We start from the raw sequence: 24,269 nt of genomic DNA on the forward strand, positions 1-24,269 counted from the left end.
CGACGGGGGGCCTGTCTTGCTATATGATACCTTTAATACTCTTAGAGGTCTGTAGACATGGGTATGTGGGTTATTTGTAAGTTTATTCCAATTGCGCCAATACGACGCATTGTAAATGTTTTTATGTTATGGCAGCCTTGTCGGCTTGTGTTCCCTTTTATGATATGATACGAATGAAAGAGGCTACATGTACATGAAAAAGCTTTGACCCATTGGGGTTTTTGGTGTGTAGTATCACATTATATGTAGTTCAACTTGACTATAGCTAATAGATATGTATACGGGGGTCTAGGTCAGACCCTAGTCGTGGCCTATGGGGTTGGGTCGTAACAGAAGTGGTATCAGAGCAGTTCATCCTCAAAGAGTCTACAGACCATATCTAGTAGAGTCTTGTTTATCGTTGTGTTGTGCACCACATCTATAAACAGGAGGCTACAAGACATTTAGGATGTTACCTTTCTTTCATATCTAAGATCGTGCGATAGAGCTGAGTCATAGGCAATGAGATTCCCCTTATACTAACCTCTAACTGCAGCAGAAAAACAACACTTATGGAAGAAAGGGACTAAAAGTATTGGAAGTTACAAAGCATGCAGGTAAGCAAAGGCACGAAAGATATATGTCAAGTAAGGTATTGAAGTACGATTAGAATGTAAAGTTGAAATTGAAAGGAAAACTAGACAGGGAAGTGTAACAGGTGCAGTTCGAGTGAACATACGAGGTAAGTCCATTTTCATACTGTTCATTGTGGAGGCCCTGTGTGGTTGTGATATGATGTGATGTGAATATATATGTTGGGCATGTGAGGCTTTGTTAGTATTTTCTACGTGCTGGTTTGAGATAGTAAGAAATACAGAAGAAACTCTGTCCAAACTTTCCTAAGAAATAAAAAAGGAATGAGATACAAGGTTATAGTATGCCCTTCCCATCATAACAAGGGGGTTTGACTAAACTATGAGTATGGTTGACCTCAAGGAATAAGTTTATTACTGAAGAGATAGTAATGGCAACGAGGAGATCAATATTGGTATAGAAAAAAAATCTGGAAATGATTGGCGAGACTAAGAAATGATTTAGAGAAGACTGGTAGATCGGTATGGAGTGATATATATTAAGGCACCAACTGAATTGACACACAGGGATAAATTGTGATAAATTATGGTTAAAAGAAGTAACAGTATGATTAAGACAAGAGTACTGGGGAAAAAGAATTGTGATGGATGTGAAGTATTAATAAGATGGCTTGTGAGATATTAAGGATAAAACTGACTAAGGAGGATAAAAGGGTAAGTGCACTTACTTTACTGAGTGTAATTAACCTATAGTAAGAACCGTGAATAAGGTGGAGCAGTGTTATACTATGAGATTGAATGTGAACAGGATATCATGTGAATGTAATGAAGATGTTTTGAAAATGAGAAATGAAAGGACTACTGAAGAAAGCACTTAAGATAGACATAATTACTTAAGTGTGAGTATCAGACCCAAAGGATGAAAAAGTAATAAGACAGTTACGAACTGAAGGTATAGTACGATGAAAAGGTAATAAGACAAGACCGCTATTAAAACCAAGTTGCTATGATTCTGGGTGGGATTAGAAGATAGTATCGGATACACGACAAGGATGAAAGCTCATGAGCCATAAAAAGGTATGGTGTATAGGTGACTCCACCATGGAAAATAGTAAGATCCTTAACGGATAGGGGATGTAGATTTACAAAACAACTGATGTAGTGTAAATTTATTAAGGGGACAAGTGGTATCCACTGGAATGAGGCTAGTATTATGACAAAGCTTGAGACACGGATCATCAAAGTATAAGTGCTCCCGAGTAGAGAATTTGAAAAGATTATGAGCACGAGCTAATTACTGATTGGGGTGAATGGAATGTGGCTTTGAATGCACTGCTACATTAAGGATATTACTCAAGTACCAGTGTTCAGACTGGATTTGGTACTGTATATCGAGGATTCTAAGTACTTTATGATTGTATTAAGGCTTCGTACATAGGTACACCCTAAAGGGGGAAGTGGATATGGGAATTACAAGCATAAGATAAAATCAACTAACACTACAATATGTTAATGTGGATAGTTAAACTTTAAGTGAGATCCCATGCTGGCACGAGTTAACAAGATCTAAAGTCCAACAATAAACGGATAAAAACCAAGATGATATTTGAGATAGTACTGAGAATTATTGGTATGCTAAGAATGAAACCGAGTGGTCACTCGACAAAAGGAAGTCAGTAATGGCAATATGATTGCAATGTGATGGGTGGTAAGAGAAATTGTGAGATAGCTTAAACAAAATTGAGCATCAGAAGCTTGATAGCCTATTACAGGAGATGGAAATCCCGACTCGGAAATGAAAAGCAGTTAATATGGATTATAGTATAGGCTGACCTCGCATTCTAAGGAAGTATGAGGTAATATGGGTTATAATAGATAGGCTGACAGAATCAACCCATTCCCTTCCAGTTAGGAAGGCATATTCGGCTGAGGGTTATGCAAGATGATATAGCAAGGAAACAATAAGATTTCACGGAGTTCCCATATCTATTATCTTAGCCAGGAAAGTTCAATTTATAGCTAACCGCTGGAGATCATTTCGGAAGGGATTGGGAACACATGTGAATCTTAGTATGACATTTTGCCCTTTGATTAATAGGTGGGCCCAGATGTGGTCTAGCAAGTTATTGATAAAGTAAATCTTATTCAGGAAAAACTATTAACAGCCCAGAGTCAACAAAAGTCATATGCATATAGTCGATGTCGACCTTTTGAGTTTGAAGTTGAGAAAAGGGTATGTGTGAAAGCGTCACCAAGAAAAGGTGTAATAAAATTTGGATAGAAGGAGACACTTGTTCTGGGGTACATTGTCCCTATCAAATCATTTGTAGGGTAGGCAAAATTGCCTATGAGTTGGACCTACCATCGGATTGGGAAGCAATACATCTAATTTTTCACAAGTCAATGCTCCGTAAATATATAAATGACCCTTCTAGAGTATTTCACATGGATGAGGTCCATATATTAGAGGAGTTATCCTACAATGAGCAACCTATCTCCATCTTGGGTCGGTAAATTAGAAGGTTGCGAACTACAGACGTGGCTTTCATCAAAGTCTTATGACGAGATAAGCATAAAGAAGAAATGACCTAGGAAGCCTAAGAAGAGATGGGAAAGAAATAGTTGTACCGATTCCCTATGTCTACAGGTGATCTAAACACCTAAATTGATTGGGAGTCCTATGGATGACAACCATTACAGAGAGTTCCTGGAGTCCTCGTAAGACATTATAAGACTAATTAACATTCGAGGATGAATGTTTAAAATAGGGGAAGGATGTTATGCCCCATACTTTTGAACTTCGAAATGTTTTCTTAAACTTCTTAAAAGTTGCCATGTGACCCAGATTATCGATAACGTTATCAAATAACTCTAAGGACAGGAGGATGTGATGCCCCATAGAAGTGAAGGTTGTAAATAAGGTCATAAGGATTTAAAAGCCGTTGGAGGCTAAATAACAAGTCGTGGAACTTGACTTACTTGCATAAGCTACCAATTTGGAGGTCTTATATATTTAATCTACTGGAGTACATGTTGAGCTTAAGTAGCAAGGAATGCACAGGCTCTTAAAGTGAGACGAAATTACAAAATCATGAAAGATAAATAAGGAGACGACGCGCCTACTCAAAGCAAGTAGGTTGTTACACCCTGTACTCTGGTACCTCGGAACTCTTCTTAAGCTTCATAAGTTTCTGGGAAGGCTCTTAAATATTTTTAGAAGTCATCTTGTGAGTCGGATAATCTTTAATGCTATGAAATAATCCTAAGGAAAGGAGAATGACATACTCCATAATAGAGAAGATTGGAAATAAGGTTATAAGAAATTGGAAAGAGTTGGAGTCCAAGTAATGAGTCGTAGGACTCGACGTACTTGCGTAAGATACCGATTTGGATATCTTACATAATTAAACTCTTGGAGCACACGTCGAGCTTAAGTAGCAAGGAATACGTAGGCTCTTGAAGTGAGACGAGATTACGAACCCACGAAAATAAAGCAAGCAGGTGACAAGTAGGTGACACACCTACTTAGGGTGGACCCCACGCTGCCATGTGGCAGCGTATGATTGGCCGCATGGTATGAGGTGGTGACTTATAGGGTTGCCACATGTCACCCCTAGGGGCTGCCACTTGTCACCTCCAAAAGTGGTGTATATATTCCAAGTTGATGACTAAGGAATTCATTTTTTCATTATCTCTTAACTTAAGAAAGGTGAAGAAAAAACTTAAGAGAATAGAGAAAGAGCTACGGCAGCAGCACAACAAGATAAGGCCTCCATTTTTTATCCATGAATTAATTATTTAAGGTATCCTATGGTGATATAGTGGTTTTTAACAACATAAAATTTATAGTTGGGGTTTTGAGTAGGTTCTCATTTTTGTCAACAAACCCGTTTTTGGAATGGGACTATTGTTAGTAATACTAGTATAACTCCTTGTGTAAAGCTTCATTTTGAGTGATTCAAGATTTTTTGAAAATATATTTAATAGGTATATAATTTTTATTTAGCCTCTAAAACCCATTTCTACTTTTATCTGCTCAAAAAAGGATGATGAAGTATAGGTGAGGTGCTGCCCATATTTCATCTTGGAAATTCTACACGGACTGCTGTTGGTATTTTGGGCATATCATTTTGTACAAAATTGTTGTATGGGTGGTTAGAAATTGTATGCGACCCTAAGACACATGTATATAACTTTCATTGAGGCCATAAATCCTTTTTCCCTCAATTACCCCTTCAAAACTAAGCAACAATACAAGACAGTAGGCTGTCCAGAATTTACGTTTTGATAGTTTTGGCGAGTTTTGGCCAATTTCAGGTAAGGTAAGGTCTTTAATTTCAATTTGGAGGTTATGGTTTTGGTATGAAGTGTATTATATGTTGTGTAAGTTGATGTAAATGTGAAAATATCATAGAAATGCTTGACGTTGGAAACAATCTAAAATTGAAGTCATTATAGTTGAATTGTAATCAAAATGAGGTGTTGTGCGTGTGGGGTGCTGTTGAAGGTGTGTGGTGGTGTGTTGCAGGTCCTAAAGGTATTCTAAAAGAGGTGTTGGAGCTTCTGTTTTCAGCCACATGACCCTCTATTTCGTATAATTAAATATTTCATGAAAGAAAGGTTAAAAAAACCTATTTTGGTATCGTAGTTTCGAGCGAGTCGTTCGAAGTTTATACTGTGTAATGTTGTTATGTTTTATGTGTGTATGATCTGCTGGTTATGTTGTTGGTTGGCTGTAGGTATTAGGAACGTAATTGGGAATTTGGATAGGGCACATTATAGAGGAGGTGCTGTCCAATTTCTGTTAACTCCTTAACTAGTTAAAGACTAGTTGAGACTAGTCGAGGAGGGCGAATAAGGAATTGATTCCTATGGGTTCTTGGTTGTGGATTTAGGAACTAGAAATTCGAAAGTCACTAACCTTAGTATTACTTCCATATTAAATAGGTTAAAGGAGTATCGAAGCGAGTCTGGATGCGACTAACCTATAACAGGTATGTAGAGCTATCCTTCTTTTCTTTTGGCATGTCTTAGACGTAAGTTATGAATGATATGTATATGATATTTGGGATTCAATCCATTCATAAAGCCCTGAGCATGATATTTGGGATTCAATCCATTCATAAAGCCCTGCAATAGCTGAGTTGTTGCCTTTAAGTCTTCTATGTGATGAAAAGTGGTATATGTAAAGCTTATCTCTTCTTTACCTTGAAATGTCTTAATCTTAAGTGAAATGATATATAACATGGGTTTAGAGGTAATTCCAATTATGAGCTCTGAGTATAACCCATGACTTATAGTCACTTCTGAACATTTAAAGTCTTAAAGTAGTTAAACTACGACCCTCGAGCTTTCTATAGGCTGAATAGTGTTTGGATGTGTAAGCTCCTAGATCTGGAGGATCTTAGGCATATTTGTGATAATGGTTGGGGGATGTTTGATATTTTACCGAGTTTCACGTGCACATATATGCATATTACATTATATATGGATCGGGCCATCGTTCCTCGGCATTATTATGCATTATACAGATCGGTCCATCGTACCTCGACATTGTTATGAATTATATGGATTGGGCCATCATACCTCGACATTATTATGAATTATACGGATTGGGCCGTCATACCTCAGTATGGTTATATGAGATACGGATTAGGCCGTCATTCCTCGGCATTATTATTATTATACGATATGTGGATCGGGCTATCGCTCCTCAGTAGGTACTTATTATATACATAGATCAAGCTATATTTTCCACATCGCTAATAGTATATACATGCCTATCATGATAAATGATGTATTTATACCATCGATCCTCCTAGTAAGCTGGGTACAAGGTTGATGAGGGTATACAACTCTATTTTGTAAGATGCAGGTATAGTTCTTTATTTACTAGTATACTTGTATCCTGCATCCCTATTTTAGTTATTGTCTTAATTATGAAGTTTTATGCTTTATATACTCAGTACATATGTCGTACTGACCCCCCATTCTCTAGGGGGCTGCATTTCATTCCCGCAGGAACAGGTACATGTGTTGGGGTTCTGTCAGCTTAGGAGTTCCACTCAGCTATGTTGGAAGTGCTCCACTGTTCCAGAGCCTAGCCTTTGGTATTGGTCTGCAAATGTATGTATTTATTTATTCAGGGGTACGGCGGAGGCCCTGTCCCACCATATATTACTGTACTATTCTTAGAGGTCTGTAGATATATATGTGTGGGTTATTTATGGGTTTGTTTCGGCAGTGCCTATACGGCATATTGTAAATATTTTTATTATATGACAGCTCTGTCGGCTTGCATACTCTTTCATGATATTATACAATTAAAAGAGGCTATAGGTATATAAAAAGGTTTTGACCCATTGGGGTTTTTTGTATAGTATCACATCACACATAGTTCGACTTGACTATAGCGAATAGATACGTAGATGGGGGTCTAGGTCTTAACCCAGTCGCGGCCCACGGGGTTGGGTCGTGACATAGGTGATGCACCTACTTGGACCAAGTAGGTAACTCACCTGCTTGGGCTGGACCCCACGCTGCCATGTGGCAGTGTATGATTGGGAGCATGGATGAGGTAGTGCCCTATAGGGGCTGCCACGTGTCACCCCTAGGGGCTGCCATGTGTCACTCTCCAAGGGAGTGTATATATATATGTCTTGATGACTAAGGATTCATTTCCTTAGTCTTTTACTTAGAAAAAAAGAGAGAAAAACGTGAAAGCAAGAGCAAGGCAGCCACGGGTTGCTCCAATTCAAGGTACGCCTCCGACTTTTGTTCTATGAATTAATTATTTAAGGTATCCCACAGCTATATGACGGTGTTTAATAGTGTAAAATTACTTTTTGGGGCAGCGAAGAAGTGACGCGAACAGCCCGCAAACTTTCAGCATGTTAAGGAGCTTCCGAAATTGATTTTTAGCAAGGTATGGCTTGGTTCTCTTCTCCCATGTTTAGGTAAGGGTTTGAACATTTTATGAAGGTATACATATGGGTTGTAAACATGAAAATATACATGTTACAACTAAAGAACGTTGCAGGTCATGTAGGGGCTGATTTGACGTGATTTTAACGGGTTAAAGTTTGGCTAGAGTCGTTGTTATTATGGTGTTATATTGAGCGTTGTTTTGTAGTGTTAAAGGGATGGAAAAAGAATAAAAATGAAGGTATATTCTTCTGGTTGAAGCCACATGACACCCCGGTTCGTGTGGTTAAAGGTTTTACGAAATAGAGATTAAAAACCCTATTTTGGTATCATAGTTTTAAGTGAGTTGTTTGGAGTTTGTGTTGTGTAATATCGAAGTGGTTTACTTGTATATATGCTACTGATTGTTGTTGTTGGTTGTCTTCTAAGGTTTGGGAGTTAAATTGAAAGTTTGGATAGGGCAAGTTATAGAGGAGATGTTTTCCGAATTCCGTTAACTTTTAACTAACTAATAGACTAGTCGAGACTCATCAAGAAAGGCGAATAAGGAATTGGTTCCTATGGGTAATTAGTGGTAGAATTATAAGATGGAAGGTCAAAGGTCACTAACCTTAGAATTACTTTTGTGTTAAATAGGTTAAAGGAGTAGTGAAGCGAGTCTGGATGAGATTAACCCATAACAGGTATGTAAAGCCTATCTCTTCTTTCTTTTGGCATGTCTTCAAGTTAAGTAATGAATGATATGAGCTTGAGGGTAAATCTACTCATAAATTCCAAGAATAATTCACGGTCCTTGTTTACTTCCTGATGAAAGCACTCTTATAGTAATTGAACTAGGGCTTCTCAAGCCTTCCATAAGTTAGGAAGTGATGAGTATGTGAAGCTATCCTTCTTTTCTCTTGGCATGTCTTAGCCATAAAGTGGTTTGTATATGAAATATGGGGATAATTCCATTCATAGAACCCCAAGTATGACTCATAAATCTTATTCACTTGTCGATGGTAGAATCCCTATACTAGTTGAGTTATTGCTTTTCAAGGCTTCTATATGATGGAGAGTAGTAAGTATATGAAGTTATCTCCTTTCTATCGGCATATTTTTGTCATAAGTAGGTAAAGCTATCTCCTTTCTCTTGGCATATCTTTGGCATGAGAAAATTGAGCTATCCTTCTTCCCTCTTGGTATGTTGTCGACATAAGTATGATGCTATTATGCTATTATTATTCACCGAGCTGCATCAAGGGCTGGGTATGCTATGTCACAACATGGTAATACAATGATATGAACAACTCATCGAGTCCCATAATGGGCCGGGTACGGTATGACATATGTGATAGTAAGATATAATGATATGGCGATAGTACGATATGAAGGTACACTACTCCTCTCACCTAGTCCCTTACTAAAGGGTCGGTCTATAGGCATGCATACAAAGCTATAGTGATATATTTATAGAACCGAGTCCCACTATGGGCCGAGCATGATATGTGATGATGATACACATGAGTTCATATTGTAAGATGTAGGTACTGTAGTTTATTAATTGTTATACTTATCTTCTGCATCTCTATTACAGCTGAAATCTCATTTATGCTATGTTATGCTTTATATACTCAGTACATGTATCGTGCTGACCCCCCTTTCTTCGGGGGGCTGCATTTCATGCATGTAGGTACAGATGTTTATTTTGAGAGATCCATAGGCGTAGGATTTCCACTCAACAATTTTAGAAGTGCTCCACTGTTTCGGAGCCAAACTTTTAACGCTGGTCATTTGATGTATATATTTGTTTATTCAGGGGTATGGTGGGGCCCTATCCCGCTATATGATACCATTAATACTCTTAGAGGTCTGTATACATGGGTATGCGGGTTGTTTGTAAGCTTATTCCAATTGCGCCGATATAATGCGTTGTAAATATTTTTATATTATGGCAGCCTTATCGGCTTGTGTGCCTTTTCACAATATTATACGAATGAAAGAGGCTACATGTAAATGAAAAAGCTTTGACCCATTGAGGTTTTTTCTATGTAGTATCATATTATAGGTAGTTCAACTTGACTATAGCTAATAGATACGTATACGGGGGTCCAAGTCGGACCCCAATCGCGGCCTACGGGGTTGGGTCATGGTATTCTTCTTCCCCAAGCAATGCAAAAACAAGATCAAGTCAAGTCTCCAAGTAAAGGGAAAATTAGGGCTTCTAAGATCTTAGGTATGTGGGAATTCATCCATGGGTACTTTCACCCATGGAGTCCCAAGGTTCTTCTCAAAATCTCTTACGAATTTTTCTTCTAAAAGCTTTAATTTCATGAATTTTCATTGGATCTTCTTAATTTTGATATATTTCATTTTTATTAGTCAAGTTATGTATAATTCACATTACATTACATAGTTTCAAGATATTTCTCAATGACCCATGCATTATGCGATCAATTTCAAGGACGAACTATGAATTTTTAATCATGAAGTTGTTGATTTCTCATGTATAATTTATGAAAGTTATGATTTATGATTTAACTATGATTTTGATTATAAAACCATGAATTGTGAAAGGTTTTCTCACAATATCTAATTGTGATGATTTGGATGCTTAGAAAGGCAAGTATCCCCAAGTTCAAGTTATGATCATGGTTTTTCAAGGAGCTATTCTTATGTTATATTCTCATGATATTATATTGGTTGGTTTAACTTTCTTAGAAATTATGTTTATGTATTCCATTTGGATTAACTTAGCACCGAGTGAACTTCATGGTGGGGATCTAAGAGGGAATCCTATTAGAAACCACTAGTTACCAAACTACATGCCATCGTAGGTTGTCTTTATGGCTTAGTTAGTGGATTTACATATAGCTAATAATTATGTTATGTTTGTGATACTAAATCTACCTTGGCAAGTAGCCTCTCTCTTATCAGTGTGGGAGTTACATCAGATTCTATGTTATAGCTCACATGGTCTTACATGCCTGTTAAGGTTAATAACCTACATATGCATATGTTATGTCCTACAAGATTTATGATCATGTCTCATTATGCATTGACCACATGTTTATGGTCTTTATATGGTCTTAAGGTTTTACATATGTTTTTAATATACTGGTCATGCATCTTATGCTCATATCCATTATGTTCTATTTTATTGTTCATGCATGTTTGTCACATACTTAGTGCATTCCATGTACTAACACATACTTTTTATCTATATTATATCATAATGTAGGGACGGATGATCAACGCGCACCTCATATTCATGAGTAGAGTTGAGCTTGTTATTTTCACTTGTGTGAGTCCTCATATTTCGAGGACGTGACATTACTTTTCTTGTGTCTTTATGACTTTTCTATTATTTATGTTGGATTAGCTAGGAGCTTGTCTTATTCCCCCATCGAGTTTAGTAGAGGTATGTGTGATATCATGGTGTCTATGTTATCTTTTCATTTCGAGTTTGAGACTTGTTCTCTTCTATTAAGAATTTTCATATTGAGACTTTATTTCCACAAATATGTCTTAGCTTTATTGATTTAATTACCTTATGTATGCTTATGTATTATATGCTAAGTTGGAATCCCTCGGGATTTTAATCATTGTGTCATACCTAGAGTCTAGCTTAGGCCATGACAAACTTGGTATCATAGCACAAGATTTAAAGTATCCTAGGGAGTCTCACATGTTGCATCGAGTAGAGTCTTGTTCATTGGTGTGAAGTGCGCCACATCTATGAATAGGAGACTATGAGGCGTCTTAGTGAAAATATCATTTCTTTCATGATCTCATTATGTGATAGAGTTGAACTCTAAGGCTTCTTCCTCTGAAGCTTTCTCTTTGCTATTTCAGAATCATACTTCCATAAAAAAACCACATCCGAAGGAATGCTGAGGATAAACAAGCTCTAAATGACCCTTTGAATGAACAAGTCTTTCATATGGAGTTTCGATCTATTTTCCAAGTTCTTTCTCAAGCTATAGTAGCTCAAGATAACCGAGAGGTGGTAGCTCCCATGAACCCAATTGCTGGTATGGCAGCTAGTCGAGTACATGATTTTACCCATATGAACCCTCCCGAGTTTCATAGTTCTAAGGTAGATGAGGATCCATAAGAGTTCATAGAGGGTATTGGCAAGATTGTTGACATCAAAGTTATTAGCCCGGTGGAAAAAATGGAATATGTGGCGTATCAACTCAAAGGGGTTGCTCAAGTTTGGTATGATCAATGGAGTGAGAGAGGTGAAGATGATGGTCATGTTGATTTGGAGGAATTTAAGGGTGCTTTTCTTGACCCGTTCTTTCCTTTGGAGTTGAGGGAGGCTTAGGTGCAAGAGTTCATCAATTTATGACAAGGTAATATGTTTGTGAGGGAGTATGCTCTCAAATTCACTATGTTGTCAAAATATTCTCCTTTCATGCTCACTAATCCATGGGCTAATATGAGCAAGTTTATTTCGGGTGTGTCCAATTTGGTGATCAAAGAATATAGAACTGCCATGCTTATTAAACAAATGGACATTTTGAGGCTTATGAAACATGCCAAGAAAATAGAGGGAAAAATAGTTGAAGGAGAGATCTAGAAGGGAATCCAAGAGGGCTAGGACCGATGGTTGAAATTTCTCACATGGTAAGTCCAGAAATGGTGGCCATCCTCAGTTTCGGCAAAATTATTTTGGTCAAAATTCTTCAAACAATCGGGCTCGAAAATTCAATAAAGATAGAGTATCTCACCCTAAGGTTCAAGGAGGAGCTCTGAGTGGTCAACCTATTCCCCCATGCAAGAAGTGTGGGAAGAAGCATCTTGGAGAATGTCTAGCGGGTTCGACTGCTTTTTTTGGTTATGGTAAGATGGGTCATCAAGTGAAGGATTGTCCTTCAAATTCTACTAGAGGTGGAGATGGTCGACCCAGACTAAGACTAATATTGGCCGATCGGCTTAGCTTGGCACTAATTTGGGAGGTGGTCTATGCCAAAATAGATTTTATGCCCTTCAGACTCGTCAGGAGTTAGAGGATTCGCCAGATCTTTTGACTGATATTCATGGTAAATCCTGAGATCTTTTTAGAGCCTTTTTCGGTCTATACTTTTGTTCGTGATTCAATTGTGGCTAAAAGAGTTGATAGAAATAACCTAGTTTTAGTTTTCCATAAAGTCACATCATCTGATCTCTTGGAGCTTGATATGAACGATTTTGATATTACTCTTGGTATGGATTAGTTTCATGTATGTTATGCTTCTATATGTTGTAGGACTTGTGTAGTCAAGTTTTAGTTTCTTAATGACTCATTCCTAGAATAGAAAGGTAGTAATTCCGTGTTTAAGGGTCAATTCATTTCGTGGCTTAAATCTCGAAAAATGAATTCCAAGGAATGTGCCTATCATCTAGTCTGGGTTAGAGATACAAATTCTAAAGCTTCTACTCTTGAGTCAGTTTCGGTTGTTAATAAATCCCTCCAAAAAGAGAAATAGACTTTGGTATCGATCTTCTCCCCGATACCCAACCTATATTTATTCCTCCTTACTGTACGGCCCTGGAAGAACTCAAGGTTTTAAAGGACCAGTTGAAGGAATTTTTAGACAGGGGATTAATTAGACCAGTTATCTCTCCATGGGGTGCTTCGATTCTTTTTATTATAAAGAAGGATGGTTCTCTTCAAATGTGTATTGACTATTGCAATTGAATAAGGTCATAATTAAGAATTAGTGCCCCATTCCAAGGATTGATGTCTTTTTTGATCAACTTCAAGAAGTAAGCTACTTTTCATCTATTGATCTTCGATCGGGTTATTATCAACTCTGAGTAAGGGAATGTGACATTCCTAAGACAACATTTAGAACTCTGTATGGTCTCTTTGCATTCTTGGTTATATCTTTTTGACTAACTAATTTCCCTATAGCTTTTATGGATTTGATAAATAGGGTGTTCAAGCAATATTTGGATATGTTCGTAATTGTGTTCATAGATGATATTTTGATCTGTTTTTTAGTGTGAGGGAGAGTATGCTGATCATTTGAAGATTGTCTTGCAAATTGAGTTTTTAGTTGAGTCAATTACTTTCCTTGGCCATATTTTCTCCGGTGAAGCTATTATAATTTACCCTAAGAAGACCAAGGAAGCTAAGAATTGGCCTAGACCATTATCTCCTTTCAATATTTGGAGTTTCTTAGGCTTAGCTGATAATTATAGACAGTTTGTGGAAGGTTTATCTTCCCTTGCATCACCCTTGACTACTTTGACTCAAAAGAAGGAGAAATTCCAATGGTTTAAGGCGTGTGAGAAAAGCTTCCAAGAGTTGAAGGATATACTTACTTCTTCTCCGGTGTTGACTTTGTCAAAAGGTTCTAATGGGTTCTTTGTGTATTGTGATGCCTCAAGAGTTGGTCTTGGTTGTGTTTTGACTCAATGTGATAAGGTGATAGCATATTCTTCTATGCAACTTATGGTGCAAAAAAAGAATTATCTAACTCATGACTTGGAGTTGGCGGCGGTGGGTTTTGCTTTGAAGATTTGAAAAAACTACCTTTACGATGTCCATATGGATGTATTCACCGATCTCACGAGTTTGCAATATATGTTCACTCAAAAGGATTTGAATTTTTGATAAAAGAGATGTCTTGAATTGTTGAAGGACTATGACATGAGTGTGTTATACCATCCGAGAAAGGCAAATGTGGTTGTCGATGCTCTTAGTAGATTTTTCATGAACAGTGTTTCCCCTATTTTGGATGAGAAAAAGAGTTGGTTTGATATGTTCATAGATTAGCCCATTGGTTATTCGATTGGTTGATTATGAGGATGGTGATGTTATTGTTTAACATGGTTCTGAATCATCTCTTGTGGAGGATGTTAAGTTCTAGTAAGATAATAATCCTACTTTGGTTGAGTTGAAGAAAGTCATTATCAAAAAAACCATTGAGGCTTTGTTAGAAGGGAAAGATGGTATTTTGAGGTATCAAGGATGGTTGTATGTTCCCGATGTTGATGGATTGAGCAAAATGATATTGTTAGAAGCTCATAGTTCACAGTATTCTATTCATCCAGGTTCCACAAAGATGTATCATGATTTAAGGGATGTGTCTTAGTGGAATGGCATGAAGAGAGATATTGCGGAGTTTGTGGCTAAGTGTCTGAATGGTCATCAAATGAAGGTTGAGCTTCAGAAACCAGGAGGCTTGGTTCAAGATAATGAGATTCCTACTTGGAAGTGGAAAGAATTGAATATGGACTTCATTATAGGTTTGCCTCATACCCGTAGGTAATATGATTCGATTTGGATGGTTGTTGACCGAATGATTTAGTCGACTCATTTTCTTCCTGTGAAAACCTCTTATTCAGTAGAAGACTATGCTATATTGTATATCAGGGAGTTGGTTAAACTTCATGGTGTTCCATTTTCTATCATTTTGGATCGAGGTACTCAGTTCACATCTCAGTTTTGGAGACCTTTCCAAAGGGGGCTTGGTACTCAAGTTAAGTTTAGTACATCTTTTCACCCTCAGTTGGATAGTTAGGTCGAGACTACCATTTAGACCTTAGAGGATATGTTGAGATCATGTGTCATTGATTTTAAAGGTAACTAGGATGATCATTCGAGGCTTTATATGGTAGGAGTTGTAGATCTCCTATTATTTAGTTAGAAGTTGGTAAAGTTTCCTGGTTAGGCCCGAGTTGGTACATAAGGCTATGGAGAATGTTAGACTAATTATAGAAAGATTGGAGATTGCACAGAGTCAGCAAAAGTCTTATTCATATGTGAGGGGAAGGGAACTTAAATTCGAGGTTAATAATTGGGTCTACTTGAAAATTTTACCCATGAAGGGTGTGATGCATTTTGAAAAAAAAAGCTTAGTCCCTGCTATGTAGGTCTATATCATATTTTGAAGTAGATTGCAAGGTGGCATATTAGTTGGATTTGCCTTCTGATTTAGCATCGGCACATCTGGTATTCCATGTGTCTTTTTTGAGGAAGTTTATTGGTGATCCTAGCTCTATTGTGCAATTAGATAACATTGGTGTAAAAGAGAGTCTTTCATGTGAGGATATTTAAGTTGAGATCCTAGACTGGCGAGTTAGAAAGTTGAGGAACAAGGAAAGAGCTTCGGTTAAAGTATTATGGAGGATTTAAGAGCTTGAAGGTTCTACATGGGAGTCCGAAGCTGATATGATGTCACAATATCCTCATCTCTTTCCTTCCATTCCTAGTTGAGGTATTGAGTTCCTTCATGATCCACAGAAGGGTGGCCGTAGACCCATATGTGCAATTCCAATGAGGTCCAATTTTAGATCATGGCTTCTACAATTGACCTTCTACGGTCCGTAGAAAAGTCTGTAGGTGGCCAAAACCCAGTTTTAATGAGGGTTAGTTTGGTCTTTTCTCACCTTTTTCATACTTAATCCAACCTATTTTAGGACTAAAATTAGTCCCATATCAGTACCCAAAGGGGGTTTTCTCTCATTAACACTTAGAATATTTTAGGGAACGGATTGGAGACAAGAAGAAAAGCTAGGGTTCAAGGTTTTCAAGCAAGGTTTTCGAGTTACATCTAGATAAATCATCATCCCGGATATGTAAGGCTATCAGAACATTGTACTAAGTTTGTCCTCGTGCCCTACATGTTCATAAAGTCAAATTGAGTTTTGAGTTAGAGTTTCCAATTCCCTCAAAGTGAATTCTTGAGCCATCTATATAAATCCTACTAAGTTATTGTATATATATACGTTGATGATTTTCATAAGTTGAATTCTTAAGACATTTTTTCATGTTTGCACTCACATGAACCCTTATTGAGTTTTTTACCAAAGTATTTTATGTATTGTTGATGTTAAACGAATGATGATTTTTCCATATTAAATAAATGATGAGTTGCGTATGATGTTGAGTTTGAAAGGGCCTCTTGATGTCTATTTTCAAGCATGAGTATTAACACATTTACATATATTTTGAAAAGTTGAGGTATGTTTTAAATGCATTTGATGAGATGAATGTTACCTATATTTAAGAAACAATATGATGATAAGAGAAGTTGATGTAAATTTATTTAAGAGCCCAATGAGACTTGATGAGATACATTTCGAGTATTTCACTCACTTGATGTATATGAGCATAAGTATTTTTGGGTGTAGTATTGAGCACTGACTTAAGCAAGTGTTTAAATAAATCAATCCACATAAACTACAAAGCCAGTATAGGATAGAATTATATCGTTCATTTGAAAAACTCCTCATAGTTCCAAAAGAGGACTTTTTATATGGATCTCGAGATGGTGCGACGTCCCTTACCCTAGCAAGGTATTAAATGGTTGTGGCAGCGACAACGCTTTATTGTGTTGTCACTATCTCATAAATGATGGTTGACGGTTAGAGAATCTCTCTAAGAAATAAAATATATCATTTTAACATACTGAGTTGCATTTATTATTGCATATCTATAAAAGCACAATTTTTACTATGTTGCGTGATTTATTGAGTTGAGTTGTTTTCAGAGTAGAGTTCCTTGAGTTGAGTATCTTGATGTAAGTTTCCTTTCAGCTATTTTACATACTCGTACATTCCATTTACTAACGTCATTCGACCTACAGGTGTTAGTGATCATCAACAAGTGCATCATTGAGGATCGATCTTCTCTAGCTTATGGTGAGACCTATTTGCATTCAGTGGAGCTCCTTCATTATGACTCTTCTTTCTTTATGATAGTTCTTGTGAAGTTGTGATGGGCTTGTCTCGACACTTTCTTAGTATTTCATAGAGGATTCATAAACCGAGTAGAGGGGAATCATGTTGAGTCATTCAAAGTTTGTTTTAAAATCGTTCATTATTGAGTTATGATATTGACTTATATTTTTAAATGAGTACTTTAAGTTTTTTTATAAAAAAAACTTGATGAGAATGTATGTGATTGCCCACTTGATGTTACTCTTTTACTGAGTTAAGTCTTCCGCTGAGTGAGTTAACCAAGACAAGTGGTTCTCTTAGGACCAACAATAATTTTTGAGTGTCGTCCATGTTCAGGGTGTAGGCTTAGGCCATGACAAATGTTTTATCAGAGCACAGAGTTTAAGAGTCCGAGGGTGTATATGAAGACGAGTCTATTAGAGTCTTTCTTATCTGTGTGAAGCGTGCCACATCTATAAAGAGGAGGTTATAGGGCTTTTTAAGAATTGTTTTACTTCTTTCATATTCCACCTCATGCTATAGAGTTTAACCCTAAGAAAATATCCTTCTAATGCATGTGTTTCACAATTATAGAATATGACTTCGGAAAGAACTATGACCTAGAGGAACGTCGCTAAGGATGAGTTTCTCAACCATTCTATATGCAGACCCAGAACTGAGATTTGAGCTGATGAGAATGAGGTTGAGAATAGGACTCAGAAAGCTCTATAAATAAGTCGGCCCATGCTGACTTCTGAGTCCTAATTTAGGAGAGTGATCTCTATGCTCACTCAATTGATGACTGCCAAGACAACATCAGAATACCCTAGTCCTGAGCCCCAATTCTCAAGAGTTGTTTGCTACTAATAGGATTTTTGATTTTCTAATGATGAACCCACTAGTCTTCACTGGGTCCAAGGTTGAGAAAGATCCTCAAAACTTCATTGACGATATATGGAAGATCTTGAAGGCAATGCATGCCATAGAGATATAGGAGTTGAATTTGTCTCTTACCAGCTGAAAGATATTGTCAATGTCTGGTAAAACTAGTGGGAGGAAAGTAGATGTGTGAATGTTAAGCCCGCAATTTGGGATGAGTTTGATAGTGCATTTTTAGATCATTTCTTCCTTCAATAGTTGAGGGAGGAAAAGGTGGAGGAGTTTGTGAACTTAAAGCATGAAGGGATGACTCTTAAAGAATAAAGCCTTAAATTTATTCAGTTTTCTACGTATGCTCCGGAGATGGTTCCCGATGTGATATCCAAAATAAGGAAGTTTGTTTCTGGTTTGGGCAGACATGTGATGAAAAAGTGTCAGGCTGTTTTACTAATATCATATATGGACACCTCTAGACTAATAAGATATGCCCAATAAGTTGAGTACAATAAGAAGAAGGATACAGAGGAACATCAAAGTAAGAAGGCTAAATCAGCCGGCAATTAGTCAAACCAATAGATGGGTGGAAATGGTAATCTCTTTTTCTTTCAAAAGAGTTCTTCTGTTCATACACCATCTGCAGAAAGTGCACCTGCGCCCAACATAAGGAATGATCAAAGGTCGCAGAACTTTAGAGAACATGGTTCTCAGACCCAAGGAAGTGTGACCCAAGGTCACATGCAGGCACCACCTTATGGTAAGTATGACAAGCACCACTTGGGAGAGTGTTATATGGGCACCAATAGTTATTACAAGTGAGTCTAAAGGGGTCTCTTCCATAAAGAATGTCTGATGGATAGGCAGAGTGATGGAGGCAATAGAAACCAATCCTCTTTGGCAGCAACGCCAAGTAAAGGTAATTAGAGATGTGCTAATTCGGGGGTAGGCAGAGGTTCAAACCATCTCTATTCTATTTCTAATAGGAACGATTAGGAGAACTTTCCAGATGTTACCACTGATATGCTTCGAGTCTTTTCCCATGACATTTATGCTTTACTTGATCCAGGTTCTACTTTGTCTTTGTTACTCCTTACATAGCCTTTAAGTTTGGGATTCTTCATAAAAGACTCTTAGAACCATTCAGAGTTTCTACTTCTATTGGTGAGTTTATTCTAGCTAAGAGAGTTTATTGTAAGTGTATACTCTATGTCTATCATAAACATGCTTATTCGTACTTGTTTGAGTTAGACATGGTTGACTTCGATTTCATTTTTGGCATGGAATGATTTATGTTTGTTATGCCTTAGTTGATTATAGAATCTGAATTGTTAAGTTCCAGTTTTTAAATGAGCCAGTTATAGAGTTGAAGGGTAGTCCAACTTTGCCTAAGGGTCGATTTATTTCATACCTTAAGGCTAAAAAGTTAGTCTCTAAAGGGTGTATCTACCACATTGTTCGAGTTAGAGATGATAGTGTAGAGGCACCATCCTTCTGGTCAGCTCTAGTCATAAATGAGTTTCCTGAAGTCTTTCCTGAGGATTTACCAAGGGTTTTACCGATAGGGAGTCAGAATATATGTTATTCCCGATACTCAACCAATTTTGATTCCACCATATAGAATGGCTCCCAGAGTTAAAGGAGTTGAAAGAGAAGTTGAAAGATCTTTTAAATAAAGGGTTCATTAGGTTGAGTGTCTCATCTTGTGGCTCTCATATCCTATTCATGCAAAAGAAAGATGGTTTTTTGAGAATGTGTATTGACTATCGTCAGCTAAACAAGATTACCATAAAGAATAAGAATCTATAAAGTGTTCAAGAAGTATTTAGACATGTTTGTTATCATTTTTATCGACAACATCCTAGTCTATTTAAGGAATAGGGAGGAGCATGCCAACCATCTTTGAATTTTCCTCCAAACTCTTAAGGAAAAGGATTTGTATGCTAAGTTTACAAAGTGTGAATTTTGGCTTGCATCTATGGTGTTCTTAGGCCATATTATTTCTGGTGATGGTATTCGAGTGGATTCACAGAAACTTAAAGTTGTTAAGAACTAGGCCAAACCCACATCCCTGAATGATATAAGAAGTTTCTTGGCTTTAGTCAGTTATTATAGGAGATTCATTGAGGGGACCAAGTTGACTCAAAAGAAGACAAAGTTTCAATGGTCCAATGTTTTTAGAAGAGCTTCTAAGAGTTGAAAATGAGGTTGACTACCATTCATGTTTTGTTCCTACCTAATGGAACATATCGGTTTATGATTTATTGCGATGCGTCCATAGTTAGAGTGGTTTGTGCTCTAATGCAGAATGACAAAGCCATAGCTTATGCTTCAAGACAACTTAAGATTCATGAGAGGAATTATTCAACTCATGATTTAGAGTTGGCAATGGTAGTATTTGCACTAAATATTTGATGTCATTATCTATATGGCATGCATGTGGATGTGTTCACTGATCACAAGAACTTGCAGTATGTATTTAGTCAGAAAGAGCTCAACTTGAAGTAGAGAAGCTGTTTTTAGTTGCTCAAGGACTATGACATGAGTATTCTCTACCATTCAGGTAAGGCTAATGTTGTTTCTAATGGTCTTAGAAGATTCTTAATGGGAAGTACTGCTCATGTTGATGAAGAAAAGAAAGAATTGGCAAAGGAGATGCATAGACGTGGACATTTGGGAGTCTGTTTTGTAGACTCTAATAAGGGAAGTGTTATTATTTAAAATGAAGATGAGTCCTCATTAGTTTTGGAGATAAAGGAAAAGAAATATCAAGATCTTAATATACTTCAACTAAAATAAGATGTCCATAAGCAGAAAGTGTTGGCTTTTACCAAAGGGGAATATGGAGTGTTGAGGTACCAAGGTAGATTATCTGTTCCAAGCTTTGATGGTCTCCAAGATAGAATTATGGATGAGGCCCATAGATCCAGGTATTCAATTCATCTGGGCTCTATAAAGATGTATCATGACTTGAGAGAAGTCTATTGGTGGAATGGAATGAAGAGGGACATAGCAGAGTTTGTATCCAAGTGTCTAAATTGCCAATAAGTCAAAGTTGAGCATCAAAGGCCCTATGGTGTAGTTAGAATATAGAGTTACCAAAATGGAAGTGGTATATGATCAACATAGATTTCATTACAGGTTTACCCCGATCTCGCAGACAACATGATTCAATTTGTGTGATTGTGTATAGAATGACCAAATCAACTTATTTCTTACCCTTTAAGACTATAGATTCAGTAGAAAATTATGCAAGGTTGAATATTTAAGAGATAGTCAGATTGCATAGAGTCCCCTTATCATCTCAGACAGAGGTACTCAATTCACTCCACAGTTCGTATCTTTCTATGACCTCCAGTTTCAAAGTCGTTTAAAAAAAGTGTGGGCTTAGTGGTGAATCTTAGAACCACTTTTCATCCACATACATATGGTCAAGCAGAGCGTACAATTCAGAAACTTGAAGATATGTTGAGCACATGTGTTATCAACTTTAAAAGTAATTGGGATGACCAATTGCCGCTTATTGATTTTGCTTACTATAATAGTTTTCATTCGAGCATTCAAATGGATCCACATAAGGCCCTTTATTAGAGGAGACACAGATCGTGTATTGGTTGGTTCAAAGTTAGTGAATCTGGGTTGATAGGGCCAAACTTGGTTCATCAAGCTATGGAGAAAGTGAAGATAATCCAAGAAAGGTTGCAAATGGTGTAGAGTCATCATAAATCCTATATTGACGTTAAGAGAAGAGACTTGGAATTTGAGGTCATTGATTGGGTGTATTTAAAAGTTTCACCTATGAAGGGAATTATGAGGTTTGGGATAAAAAGAGAAGTTGAGTCCACGTTACATTGGCCCTTGCCAGATTATAAGGAGAGTTGGCAATGTCACCTATGAGTTAGAGCTTCTGTCAGAGTTAGATGTTGTTCATCCAGTGTTCCATATCTCCATGCTTAAGAAGTTCTTAGGATATGCTTCACTCATGTTCCCACTGAAAACATTAAAGTGAAAGATTTTTGTCCTATGAAGATGTTCTTGTCCAAATTCTTAAGTGTCGGGTTAGTAAATTGAGAACCAAAGAGGTCATTTCAGTTAAAGCTTTATGAAAAAATCAATTTATTGAGGAGGCTACTGGAAAACCAAGAAAGATATCAAAGACAAGTACTCGCATCTATTCGTCTCTCCTAATGTTGATATTAAAGGTAATATTGTTATTCCTATCTTTGAGTTAGTACCTTCTTGAGTTTGATGTAATTGAGTGAGCTGTTTTTGAGTAGATGTTTTAAGTTCTTGCATAGCATTCATGCTTTGAGAAAATCCTAAGCTTAGCCATCATTCAAGGATGAATGATCCCAAAAGGTAGATATTGTAACACCCCGTACTATTTTAGCCTAGATAAATCTCGAAGACTAAGAGAAAACCTTGGGAAGTGAACTAGCAATAGGGTGTACGACCTACTCGATGACCCATACTGTGATCTACGAATGTATAAAGGGCTCGTGGAAGCCTTCCACACTTATCCATTTTTCATAAGGGTCAGATCACTCCAACAAGTAAAGTCTATGACCCGTAGGAAGATTTACAAATCGTAGGGAGGCTCGTAGGTAAAGTTTAGAAACATTGAATTTTTTGTATGAAGGACGACTTGCCAAGACGACCTGTAGATTATTCTATGACCCGTAGGAGATGGTCATAGAACCTTTTCACACTTGGTAAATTTGGTGGTCAAGGACCACTCCTACAATTCAAGTGATGACCCATAAGCCATTGAACGACCGGTCAAGGGGTCTGTAGAACCCAACCCCTCCTTCCTTCACTGAAGTCCATGAGGGACTTTGACAACCCATCAAAGAGTCTATGACCCACAGAAGGGTGGCCATAGACTCATATGTGCAATTTCAATGAGGTCCAATTTTAGATCATGGCTTCTACAATCGACCTTTTACGGTCCGTAGAAGAGTCGTACATGGACAAAACCCAATTTTAATGAGGGTTAGTTTGGTCTTTTTTCACCTTTTCCATACTTAACCCAACCCATTTTGGGACTAAAATTAGTCCTTTATTAGTACCTAAAGGGGTTTTTCTCTCATTAACACTTAGAATTTTTTAGGGAACGGATTGGAGACAAGAAGAAAAGCTAGGGTTAAAGGTTTTTGAGTTACATCTAGATAAATCATCATCCCAGATATGTAAGGCTATCAGAACATTGTACTAAGTTTATCCTCGTGCCCTACATGTTCATAAAGTCAAATTGAGTTCTGAGTTAGAGTTTTCAATTCCATTAAATTGAATTCTTGAGTTATTTATATAAATCCTACTAAGTTACTGTATATCTATAAATATACGTCGGTGATTTTCATGAGTTGAACTTAAGACGTTTGTTCATTTTTGCATTCACATGAACCCTAGTTGAGTTTTGTATTAAAGTATTTTGTATAGCGGGAGCTTAAGTGCACCGGGCTGCCCTTTTTTTTGTATATTATTGATGTTAAAAGAATGATGATTTGTCCATATTAAATAAATGATGAGTTAAGTATAATGTTGAGTTTGAAGGAGCCTCTTGATGTCTATTTTCAAGCATGAGTATTAACACATTTACATGTCATATTTTGAGAAGTTGAGGTATGTTTTAAATGCATTTAATGAGATGAATGTTACCTATATTTAAGGGAAGAGATAATGATAAGAGAAGTTGATATAAATTGATGTAAGAGTCCAATAATACTAGATGAGATATATTTTGAGTATTTCACTCACTTGGTGTATATGAGGATAAGTATTTTTTGGAGTAGTATAAAAAACCGACTTGCACAAGAGTTTAAATAACTCAATCCCCATAAACTATGTAGCCAGTTTAGGATAGAATCGTGCCATTAATTTAGGTGACTCCTCATAGTCCTAAAAGAGAAATTTTTACATGAATCCAGAGATGATGCAACGTCCCTTACCTTGGAAAGGTATTGGATGGTTGTGACAGCGACAACGCTTCGTTGTATTGTCACTAGCTCATAAGTGATGGTTGTCGGTTAGAAAATCTCCCTAAGAAGTAAAGTATATTATTTTAACACACTGAGTTGCTTTTATTATTGCATATCTATAAAAGTACTATTTTTATTATATTACATGCTTTATTGAGTTGAGTTATTTTCAGAGTTGAGTATCTTGACGTAAGTTTCCTTTAAGCTATTTGTCATACTCGTACATTTCATGTACTGACATTATTTTACTTGCATCATTTTATGATGTAGATACAGGTGTTAGAGA

This window comes from Solanum dulcamara, chromosome 11 (genome assembly GCF_947179165.1).
Source record: "Solanum dulcamara chromosome 11, daSolDulc1.2, whole genome shotgun sequence".
Classification (NCBI taxonomy): Eukaryota; Viridiplantae; Streptophyta; class Magnoliopsida; order Solanales; family Solanaceae; genus Solanum; species Solanum dulcamara.